Below are 11,982 nucleotides of genomic sequence, written 5' to 3' on the forward strand. Positions count from 1 at the left end.
CCCGCATGCCTTGCTACGGCGTCGCCCAACATGCCATGCCACGGCCTCGGCCCGCATGCCTTGCCACGGCCTTGGCCCGCATGCCATGCCACGGCCTCGGCCAGCATGCCATGCCACGGCCTCGGCCCGCATGCCATGCGACGGCCTCGGCCCGCATGCCATGCGACGGCCTCGGCCCGCATGCCATGCGACGGCCTCGGCCCGCATGCCATGCGACGGACTCGGCCCGCATGCCTTGCTACGGCGTCGCCCAACATGCCATGCCACGGCCTCGGCCCGCATGCCATGCCACGGCCTCGGCCCGCATGCCATGCCCCGGCCTCGGCCCGCATGCCATGCCACGGCCTCGGCCCGCATGACATGCCACGGCCTCGGCCCGCATGCCATGCCACGGCCTCGGCCCGCATGCCTTGCTACGGCGTCGCCAAACATGCCATGCCACGGCCTCGGCCCGCATGCCATGACATGCCACGGCCCGCATGTCTTGCCACGGCGTTGCCAAACATGCCATGCCACGGCCTCGGCCCGCATGCCATGCCGCGGCGTCGCCCAACATGCCATGCCACGGCCTCGGCCCGCATGCCTTGCCACCGCGTTGCCCAGCATGCATTGCCACCGCGTTGCCCGGCTTGCCATGCCTTAGCCTTGGCCAACATGTCGAGGCACGGCCTCGGCCCGCATGCCTTGCTACGGCGTTGCCCAACATGCCATGCCACGGCCTCGGCCCGCATGCCTTGCCACCGCGTTGCCCAGCATGCCATGCCACCGCGTCGCCCGGCGTGCCATGCCTTAGCCTTGGCCAACATGTCGAGGCACGGCCTCGGCCCGCATGGCTTGCTACGGCGTCGCCCAACATGCCATGCCACGGCCTCGGCCCGCATGCCATGCCACGGCCTCGGCCCGCATGCCATGCCATGCCACGGCCCGCATGTCTTGCCACGGCGTTGCCAAACATGCCATGCCACGGCCTCGGCCCGCATGCCATGCCACGGCGTCGCCCAACATGCCATGCCACGGCCACGGCCCGCATGCCATGCCACGGCCTCGGCCCGCATGCCTTGCTACGGCGTTGCCCGACATGCCATGCCACGGCCTCGGCCCGCATGCCTTGCCACCGCGTTGCCCAGCATGCCATGCCACCGCGTTGCCCGGCGTGCCATGCCTTAGCCTTGGCCAACATGTCGAGCCACGGCCTCGGCCCGCATGCCTTGCTACGGCGTCGCCCAACATGCCATGCCACGGCCTCGGCCCGCATGCCATGCCACGGCCTCGGCCCGCATGCCTTGCTACGGCGTCGCCCAACATGCCATGCCACGGCCTCGGCCCGCATTACATGCCACGGCCTCGGCCCGCATGACAAGCCACGGCCTCGGCCCGCATGCCATGCCACGGCCTCGGCCCGCATGCCTTGCCACGGCGTTGCCCAACATGCCATGCCACGGCCTTGGCCCGCATGCCATGCCATGCCACGGCCCGCATGTCTTGCCACGGCGTTGCCAAACATGCCATGCCACGGCCTCGGCCTGCATGCCATGCCACGGCGTCGCCCAACATGCCATGCGACGGCCACGGCCCGCATGCCATGCCACGGCCTCGGCCCGCATGCCATGCCACGGCCTCGGCCCGCATGTCTTGCCACGGCGTAGCCCAACATGCCATGCCATGCCACGCCACGGCCTCGGCCCGCATGCCATGCCACGGCCTCGGCCCGCATGCCATGCCATGCCACGGCCTCGGCCCGCATGCCATGCCACGGCCTCGGCCCGCATGCCTTGCCACGGCCTCGGCCCGCATGCCATGCCACGGCCTCGGCCAGCATGCCATGCCAAGGCCAAGGCCCGCATGCCTTGCCACGGCGTTGCCCAGCATGCCATGGCACCGCGTTGCCCAGCGGGCCGTGCCGCGGCCTCGGCCCGCATGCCATGCCATGCCACGGCCTCGGCCCGCATGCCTTGCGACTGCCTTGGCCAGCGTGCCATGCCACAGCGTGCCATGCCTTAGCCTTGGCCAACATGCCATGCCACTGCCTTGGCCAGCATGTCGTGCCACCGCCACGGCCAGCAGGCCATGCCGGTCCGTTGCCCAGCATGCCACGGCCGTGGCGGCGTGGCAAGCCACGGCCTCGGCCAGCATGCCATGCCACGGCCTCGGCATGCCACCGCCTTGTGCAGCGTTGGCCAGCATGCCTTGGCCGGCATGCCATGCCAATGCCTAGGGCCAACATGGCGTGCCACGGGCTGGGCGAGCATGCCACGCCACGGCCTTGGCTAGCAGCAAGGCATGCCACGGCCTCGGCGAGCATGCCATGCCATGCCAAGGCCAAGGCCAAGGCCAAGGCCAAAGCCAAGGCCAAGGCCAAGGCCAAGGCAGTGGGCAAGGCCAAGTCCCTGAGCAAGGCATGGCCAAGGCCAAGGCCGCGGGCAAAGGCCAAGGCCAAGGCCAAGGCCATGGCATGCCACCGCCTCGATCGATCTTTTTGAACATGATTCTTTTATAATCTTACCCAAACCGTGCAACACAATTAAAAATGCACTACAATCAATTTTAAATGTCATTCCCTATTTTTTTGCAATTTTTCTGGAGCTTTTCGAATTTTTAAAGCCCTTATTTGGCATAAAAAAATCAAAATAAAATAAAAAAAATGAAAAAAATAATTTAATAATTTCTATAATTACTAGTGAATCATCCTTTAATTATGGGAATTTTTCCATAATTTTTTGACCATTTTCATTAATTTTTATTATTTTTTAAGTATTAATATCGAAATAAATTAAAATAAAATATTTTCGGAAAAAAAATATTTTTTTAAATTTTTTTTATGGTGTATTAAATTATTTCCAACAACTTTCATGTTGAAAGTTTTGGCAAAAAACCATTACTTTTTAAAAAAACCCCATTATGACTCCTCGAACATGCTTGATGTTTCCTCCTGCCAGATTGAAAAGGGCTTAACAGGCTATTATAAGGGGGGGGCACCTCCCTTGCCCAGGGCAAGGCAGTGGCAGGTACGCCCCATGTTGGGCGCGGCCTGGGCTGCGGCCTTGGGTTACATGCACTGCGGCTCGACCGCGGCCTGGGCTGCGGCCTTGGGCGGCTCGGCCGCGGCCTTGGGCGGCCTGGACCGCGGCCTTGGGCGGCCTTGCGCGGCCTTGGGCGGCCTGGGCGCGGCCTTGCGCGGCCTGGGCGCGGCCTTGGGCGGCCTGGGCGCGGCCTTGCGCGGCCTGGCCGCGGCCTTGGGCAGCATGGCGTGGCATGCGCGCGGGCGTGGGCGGCCTGGCATGCGCGCGGGCGTGGGCGGCCTGGCATGCGCGCGGGCGTGGGCGGCCTGGCATGCGCGCGGCATGGGCAGCACGGCATGGCATGCGCACGGCCTGGGCGGCCTGGCATGCAGCCGGCCTGGCATGCCCGCGGCGTGGGCAGCACGGCATGGCATGCGCACGGCCTGGGCGGCCTGGCATGCAGCCGGCCTGGCATGCCCGCGGCGTGGGCAGCACGGCATGGCATGCGCACGGCCTGGGCGGCCTGGCATGCAGCCGGCCTGGCATGCCCGCGGCGTGGGCAGCACGGCATGGCATGCGCACGGCCTGGGCGGCCTGGCATGCAGCCGGCCTGGGCAGCACGGCATGGAATGCGCACGGCCTGGGCGGCCTGGCATGCAGCCGGCCAGGGCAGCCTGGCCTGGCATGCCCGCGGCGTGGGCAGCGTGGCCTGTGCGTATACCGCGCGCGTGGTCTTTTGACCACGGTGCGCGTGTTGCGCGCATGGTCGCGCACGCCTTTGCACGCCTTTGCACGCCTTTGTACGGCGTCGCCCAACATGCCATGCCACGGCCTCGACCCGCATTACATGCCACGGCCTCGGCCCGCATTACATGCCACGGCCTCGGCCAGCAGCATGCCATGCCACGGCCAAGGCCAAGCCAGCCAAAGCCAGCAGCATGCCATGCCAAGGCCTAGGCCAGCAGCATGCCATGCCACGGCCAAGGCAGCCCAGCCAAAGCCAGCAGCATGCCATGCCAAGGCCAAGGCCAGCAGCATGCCATGCCAAGGCCTAGGCCAGCAGCATGCCATGCCACGGCCAAGGCAGGCCAGCCAAAGCCAGCAGCATGCCATGCCAAGGCCTAGGCCAGCAGCATGCCATGCCACGGCCAAGGCAGCCCAGCCAAAGCCAGCAGCATGCCATGCCAAGGCCAAGGCCAGCAGCATGCCATGCCACGGCCAAGGCTGCCCAGCCCCAAGGCCAAGGCCATGCCATGCCACGGCCAAGGCAGGCCAGCCAAAGCCAGCAGCATGCCATGCCAAGGCCTAGGCCAGCAGCATGCCATGCCACGGCCAAGGCTGCCCAGCCAAAGCCAGCAGCATGCCATGCCAAGGCCTAGGCCAGCAGCATGCCATGCCACGACCAAGGCAGGCCAGCCAAAGCCAGCAGCATGCCATGCCAAGGCCTAGGCCAGCAGCATGCCATGCCACGGCCAAGGCAGCCCAGCCAAAGCCAGCAGCATGCCATGCCAAGGCCAAGGCCAGCAGCATGCCATGCCACGGCCAAGGCAGCCCAGCCAAAGCCAGCAGTATGCCATGCCAAGGCCAAGGCCAGCAGCATGCCATGCCACGGCCAAGGCAGGCCAGCCAAAGCCAGCAGCATGCCATGCCAAGGCCTAGGCCAGCAGCATGCCATGCCACGGCCAAGGCTGCCCAGCCAAAGCCAGCAGCATGCCATGCCAAGGCCAAGCCCAGCAACATGCCATGCCACGGCCAAGGCAGCCTAGCCAAAGCCAGCAGCATGCCATGCCAAGGCCAAGGCCAGCAGCATGCCATGCCACGGCCAAGGCAGGCCAGCCAAAGCCAGCAGCATGCCATGCCAAGGCCTAGGCCAGCAGCATGCCATGCCACGGCCAAGGCTGCCCAGCCAAAGCCAGCAGCATGCCATGCCAAGGCCTAGGCCAGCAGCATGCCATGCCACGGCCAAGGCAGGCCAGCCAAAGCCAGCAGCATGCCATGCCAAGGCCTAGGCCAGCAGCATGCCATGCCACGGCCAAGGCAGCCCAGCCAAAGCCAGCAGCATGCCATGCCAAGGCCAAGGCCAGCAGCATGCCATGCCACGGCCAAGGCTGCCCAGCCCCAAGGCCAAGGCCATGCCATGCCACGGCCAAGGCAGGCCAGCCAAAGCCAGCAGCATGCCATGCCAAGGCCTAGGCCAGCAGCATGCCATGCCACGGCCAAGGCTGCCCAGCCAAAGCCAGCAGCATGCCATGCCAAGGCCTAGGCCAGCAGCATGCCATGCCACGGCCAAGGCAGGCCAGCCAAAGCCAGCAGCATGCCATGCCAAGGCCTAGGCCAGCAGCATGCCATGCCACGGCCAAGGCAGCCCAGCCAAAGCCAGCAGCATGCCATGCCAAGGCCAAGGCCAGCAGCATGCCATGCCACGGCCAAGGCAGCCCAGCCAAAGCCAGCAGCATGCCATGCCAAGGCCAAGGCCAGCAGCATGCCATGCCACGGCCAAGGCAGGCCAGCCAAAGCCAGCAGCATGCCATGCCAAGGCCTAGGCCAGCAGCATGCCATGCCACGGCCAAGGCTGCCCAGCCAAAGCCAGCAGCATGCCATGCCAAGGCCAAGCCCAGCAACATGCCATGCCACGGCCAAGGCAGCCCAGCCAAAGCCAGCAGCATGCCATGCCAAGGCCAAGGCCAGCAGCATGCCATGCCACGGCCAAGGCAGGCCAGCCAAAGCCAGTAGCATGCCATGCCAAGGCCAAGGCCAGCAGCAAGCCGTGCCACGGCCAAGGCAGCCCAGCCAAAGCCAGCAGCATGCCATGCCAAGGCCAAGGCCAGCAGCATGCCATGCCACGGCCAAGGCAGGCCAGCCAAAGCCAGCAGCATGCCATGCCACGGCCAAGGCAGCCCAGCCAAAGCCAGCAGCATGCCATGCCATGGCCAAGGCCAGCAGCATGCCATGCCACGGCCAAGGCAGGCCAGCCAAAGCCAGCAGCATGCCATGCCAAGGCCTAGGCCAGCAGCATGCCATGCCACGGCCAAGGCTGCCCAGCCAAAGCCAGCAGCATGCCATGCCAAGGCCTAGGCCAGCAGCATGCCATGCCACGGCCAAGGCAGGCCAGCCAAAGCCAGCAGCATGCCATGCCAAGGCCTAGGCCAGCAGCATGCCATGCCACGGCCAAGGCAGCCCAGCCAAAGCCAGCAGCATGCCATGCCAAGGCCAAGGCCAGCAGCATGCCATGCCACGGCCAAGGCTGCCCAGCCCCAAGGCCAAGGCCATGCCATGCCACGGCCAAGGCAGGCCAGCCAAAGCCAGCAGCATGCCATGCCAAGGCCTAGGCCAGCAGCATGCCATGCCACGGCCAAGGCTGCCCAGCCAAAGCCAGCAGCATGCCATGCCAAGGCCTAGGCCAGCAGCATGCCATGCCACGGCCAAGGCAGGCCAGCCAAAGCCAGCAGCATGCCATGCCAAGGCCTAGGCCAGCAGCATGCCATGCCACGGCCAAGGCAGCCCAGCCAAAGCCAGCAGCATGCCATGCCAAGGCCAAGGCCAGCAGCATGCCATGCCACACCCAAGGCAGCCCAGCCAAAGCCAGCAGCATGCCATGCCAAGGCCAAGGCCAGCAGCATGCCATGCCACGGCCAAGGCAGGCCAGCCAAAGCCAGCAGCATGCCATGCCAAGGCCTAGGCCAGCAGCATGCCATGCCACGGCCAAGGCTGCCCAGCCAAAGCCAGCAGCATGCCATGCCACGGCCAAGGCAGCCCAGCCAAAGCCAGCAGCATGCCATGCCAAGGCCAAGGCCAGCAGCATGCCATGCCACGGCCAAGGCAGCCCAGCCAAAGCCAGCAGCATGCCATGCCAAGGCCAAGGCCAGCAGCATGCCATGCCACGGCCAAGGCAGGCTAGCCAAAGCCAGCAGCATGCCATGCCAAGGCCTAGGCCAGCAGCATGCCATGCCACGGCCAAGGCTGCCCAGCCAAAGCCAGCAGCATGCCATGCCAAGGCCTAGGCCAGCAGCATGCCATGCCACGGCCAAGGCAGGCCAGCCAAAGCCAGCAGCATGCCATGCCAAGGCCTAGGCCAGCAGCATGCCATGCCACGGCCAAGGCAGCCCAGCCAAAGCCAGCAGCATGCCAGGCCAAGGCCAAGGCCAGCAGCATGCCATGCCACGGCCAAGGCAGCCCAGCCAAAGCCAGCAGCATGCCATGCCACGGCCAAGGCAGCCCAGCCAAACCCAGCAGCATGCCATGCCAAGGCCAAGGCCAGCAGCATGCCATGCCACGGCCAAGGCAGGCCAGCCAAAGCCAGCAGCATGCCATGCCAAGGCCTAGGACAGCAGCATGCCATGCCACGGCCAAGGCTGCCCAGCCAAAGCCAGCAGCATGCCATGCCAAGGCCTAGGCCAGCAGCATGCCATGCCACGGCCAAGGCAGGCCAGCCAAAGCCAGCAGCATGCCATGCCAAGGCCTAGGCCAGCAGCATGCCATGCCACGGCCAAGGCAGCCCAGCCAAAGCCAGCAGCTTGCCATGCCAAGGCCTAGGCCAGCAGCATGCCATGCCACGGCCAAGGCTGCCCAGCCAAAGCCAGCAGCATGCCATGCCAAGGCCTAGGCCAGGAGCATGCCATGCCACGGCCAAGGCAGGCCAGCCAACGCCAGCAGCATGCCATGCCAAGGCCTAGGCCAGCAGCATGCCATGCCACGGCCAAGGCAGCCCAGCCAAAGCCAGCAGCATGCCATGCCAAGGCCAAGGCCAGCAGCATGCCATGCCACGGCCAAGGCAGCCCAGCCAAAGCCAGCAGCATGCCATGCCAAGGCCAAGGCCAGCAGCATGCCATGCCACGGCCAAGGCAGGCCAGCCAAAGCCAGCAGCATGCCATGCCAAGGCCTAGGCCAGCAGCATGCCATGCCACGGCCAAGGCAGCCCAGCCAAAGCCAACAGCATGCCATGCCAAGGCCAAGGCCAGCAGCATGCCATGCCACGGCCAAGGCAGCCCAGCCAAAGCCAGCAGCATACCATGCCAAGGCCAAGGCCAGCAGCATGCCATGCCACGGCCAAGGCAGGCCAGCCAAAGCCAGCAGCATGCCATGCCAAGGCCTAGGCCAGCAGCATGCCATGCCACGGCCAAGGCAGCCCAGCGAAAGCCAGCAGCATGCCATGCCAAGGCCTAGGCCAGCAGCATGCCATGCCACGGCCAAGGCAGGCCAGCCAAAGCCAGCAGCATGCCATGCCAAGGCCTAGGCCAGCAGCATGCCATGCCACGGCCAAGGCTGCCCAGCCAAAGCCAGCAGCATGCCATGCCAAGGCCAAGCCCAGCAGCATGCCATGCCACGGCCAAGGCAGCCCAGCCAAAGCCAGCAGCATGCCATGCCAAGGCCAAGGCCAGCAGCATGCCATGCCACGGCCAAGGCAGGCCAGCCAAAGCCAGCAGCATGCCATGCCAAGGCCAAGGCCAGCAGCAAGCCATGCCACGGCCAAGGCAGCCCAGCCAAAGCCAGCAGCATGCCATGCCAAGGCCAAGGCCAGCAGCATGCCATGCCACGGCCAAGGCAGGCCAGCCAAAGCCAGCAGCATGCCATGCCACGGCCAAGGCAGCCCAGCCAAAGCCAGCAGCATGCCATGCCACGGCCAAGGCTTCCCAGCCCCAAGGCCAAGGCCATGCCATGCCACGGCCAAGGCAGGCCAGCCAAAGCCAGCAGCATGCCATGCCAAGGCCTAGGCCAGCAGCATGCCATGCCACGGCCAAGGCTGCCCAGCCAAAGCCAGCAGCATGCCATGCCAAGGCCTAGGCCAGCAGCATGCCATGCCACGGCCAAGGCAGGCCAGCCAAAGCCAGCAGCATGCCATGCCAAGGCCTAGGCCAGCAGCATGCCATGCCACGGCCAAGGCAGCCCAGCCAAAGCCAGCAGCATGCCATGCCAAGGCCTAGGCCAGCAGCATGCCATGCCACGGCCAAGGCAGCCCAGCCCCAAGGCCAAGGCCATGCCATGCCACGGCCAAGGCAGGCCAGCCAAAGCCAGCAGCATGCCATGCCAAGGCCTAGGCCAGCAGCATGCCATGCCACGGCCAAGGCTGCCTAGCCAAAGCCAGCAGCATGCCCTGCCAAGGCCAAGGCCAGCAGCATGCCATGCCACGGCCAAGGCAGCCCAGCCAAAGCCAGCAGCATGCCATGCCAAGGCCAAGGCCAGCAACATGCGATGCCACGGCCAAGACAGCCCAGCCAAAGCCAGCAGCTTGCCATGCCAAGGCCTAGGCCAGCAGCATGCCATGCCACGGCCAAGGCAGGCCAGCCAAAGCCAGCAGCATGCCATGCCAAGGCCAAGGCCAGCAGCATGCCATGCCACGGCCAAGGAAGCCCAGCCAAAGCCAGCAACATTCCATGCCAAGGCGAACGCAGCCCAGCCAAAGCCAGCGGCATGCCATGCCAAGGCCAAGGCCAGCCGCATGTCTTGCCACGGCCTTGTCCCGCAGCGTGGCGTGCCTTGGCCTTGGGCTAGAACATCGCATGCCACGCCCTTGGCAAGCAATCCTGTCCCTCGTGTAATTGCCATTTGGTTTGGCTTTGACTTACGTATATGTTGCCCTGCGAAATGCTTGTCCCTCGGGTAATAGCCGTTTGGTTGCCTTTGGACTTGCGAACACGTTGCTAGTGCTTTCCCCAGTGGAAGTTTGTTGTGAAAAGTATGTCCCTCGGAAGTTGCCTGTTGCGTTTGTTATTTGCATTCGAGCTATCCGATGCTTGCTCGGTTTCTCTAAGAGTTTTTGCACGTTCGTCGGGCTTTTTAATTATTTATTTACTCATAAAAATTATAATAAAATAAATTAAAAATAAAAAAATAATTAAAAAAATTACTATAATTACTAGTGCCTCATCTTATAATTGTTGGAATTTTTCTAGAATTTTTTGAGTATTTTTAGTAATTTTTATTATTTTTTAAGTATTAAAATTGAAATAAATTAAAATAAAATATTCCGGTGGCCAAATATTTTTTTATAATTTTTTTTATGGTGTATTAAATTATTTCATACAACTTTCATGTTGAAAGTTTTGGCAAAAAACCATTACTTTTTAAAAAAACCCCATTATGACTCCTCGAACATGGTTGATGTTTCCTCCTGCCAGATTGAAAAGGGCTTAACAGGCTATTATAAGGGGGGGGCACCTCCCTTAAGGCTGGCCAGCATGGCCAGGCCACAGGCCACGCCTATGCCTAGGCGGGCGCTTGGCACATGCCATCGCTTGGCTTGTGGCATTGGCTTGTGGCATCGAAACTACATAGCCAAGCACGGGATGCGTCGAGTGGCGGCCCGCGGTGGTGGCGGTTGCACGTTGGCCTAGGCCAGCATGCCATGCCACAGCCTTGGCCAGCAGCATGCCATGCCACGGCCTTGGCCAGCAGCATGCCATGCCCCGGCCTTGGCCAGCAGCATGTCATGCCACGGCCTTGGCCAGCAGCATGCCATGCCACGGCCTTGGCCAGCAGCATGCCATGCCCCGGCCTTGGCCAGCATGTCATGCCCCGGCCTTGGCCAGCAGCATGCCATGCCACAGCCTTGGCCAGCAGCACGCCATGCCCCGGCCTTGGCAAGCTTGTCATGCCACGGCCATGGCCAGCAGCGTGCTATGCCCCGGCCTTGGCCAGCAGCGTGCCATGCCACGACCTTGGCCAGCAGCTTGCCATGCCCCGGCCTTGGCCAGCATGTCATGCCATGGCCTTGGCCAGCAGCATGCCATGCCACGGCCTTGGCCAGCAACATGGCATGCCAAAGCCTTGGCCGGCAGCATGCCATGCCGCGGCCTTTGCCAGCAGCATGGCAAGCCCAAGCCTTGGTCAGCAGCAGCATGCCATGCCAACGCCTTGGCCAGCAGCATGCCTTGCCACGGCCTCGTCCAGCAGCATGGCATGCCATGCCACGGCCTCGGCCATCAGCATGCCTTGCCACGGCCTCGGCCATCAGCATGCCTTGCCACGGCCTCGGCCAGCAGCATGGCATGCCCGGCCTTGGCCAGCAGCATGTCATGCCACGGCCTTGGCAAGCATGCCAAGCCACGGCCTTGGCAAGCATGCCATGTCCCTCGGGTAATTGTACAAGTTGCCTTGCGAAATGCATGTCCCTCGGTTAAATTGCCATTTGGTTGGCTTTGGCGTGCGAACGAGTTGCCTGTGCTTTCCTTGTGGAAGCTTGTTGCGAGAAGTATGTCCCTCGAAAGTTGCCTGTTGCGTTTGTTATTTGCATTCGCGCTAACCGGTGCTTGCTCGGCCTCTCTAAATGTTTTCGCGCGTTCGTCGGGCTTCTTGGTCCTTCGGGGGGTGATTCGTTTTGGGGGGCTGGTGCACAGTGTACGTCGTGGCGCGTGAGTTGTGTTCGGTTTGTGCGAGTTGGACGGATCCCTGCCTGTGCAGCGAACTCCACTGGTGCATTCCTCCATGTCCCTCGGGTTGTCTTCGACTCGCCTTCGGGTTGCCTGCGCTTCCCTAGTGGAAGGTGCCTTGCGAAAAGCGTGTCCCTCGGGTAATTGCCATTTGGTTGGCTTTGACGTTCGAACGAGTTGCCTATGCTTTCCTAGTGGAAGCTTGTTGCGAAAAGTATGTCCCTCGAAAGTTGCCTGTTGCGTTTGTTATTTGCATTCGCGCTAACCGGTGCTTGCTCGGCCTCTCTAAATGTTTTCGCGCGTTCGTCGGGCTTCTTGGTCCTTCGGGGGGTGATTCGTTTTGGGGGGCTGGTGCACAGTGTACGTCGTGGCGCGTGAGTTGTGTTCGGTTTGTGCGAGTTGGACGGATCCCTGCCTGTGCAGCGAACTCCACTGGTGCATTCCTCCATGTCCCTCGGGTGATCGCCTTTAGGTTGTCTTCGACTCGCCTTCGGGTTGCCTGCGCTTCCCTAGTGGAAGGTGCCTTGCGAAAAGCGTGTCCCTCGGGTAATTGCCATTTGGTTGGCTTTGACGTTCGAACGAGTTGCCTATGCTTTCCTAGTGGAAGCTTGTTGCGA

The sequence above is a fragment of the Camellia sinensis genome, chromosome 6, assembly GCF_055761805.1.
Source record: "Camellia sinensis isolate YWXY chromosome 6, ASM5576180v1, whole genome shotgun sequence".
NCBI lineage: Eukaryota > Viridiplantae > Streptophyta > Magnoliopsida > Ericales > Theaceae > Camellia > Camellia sinensis.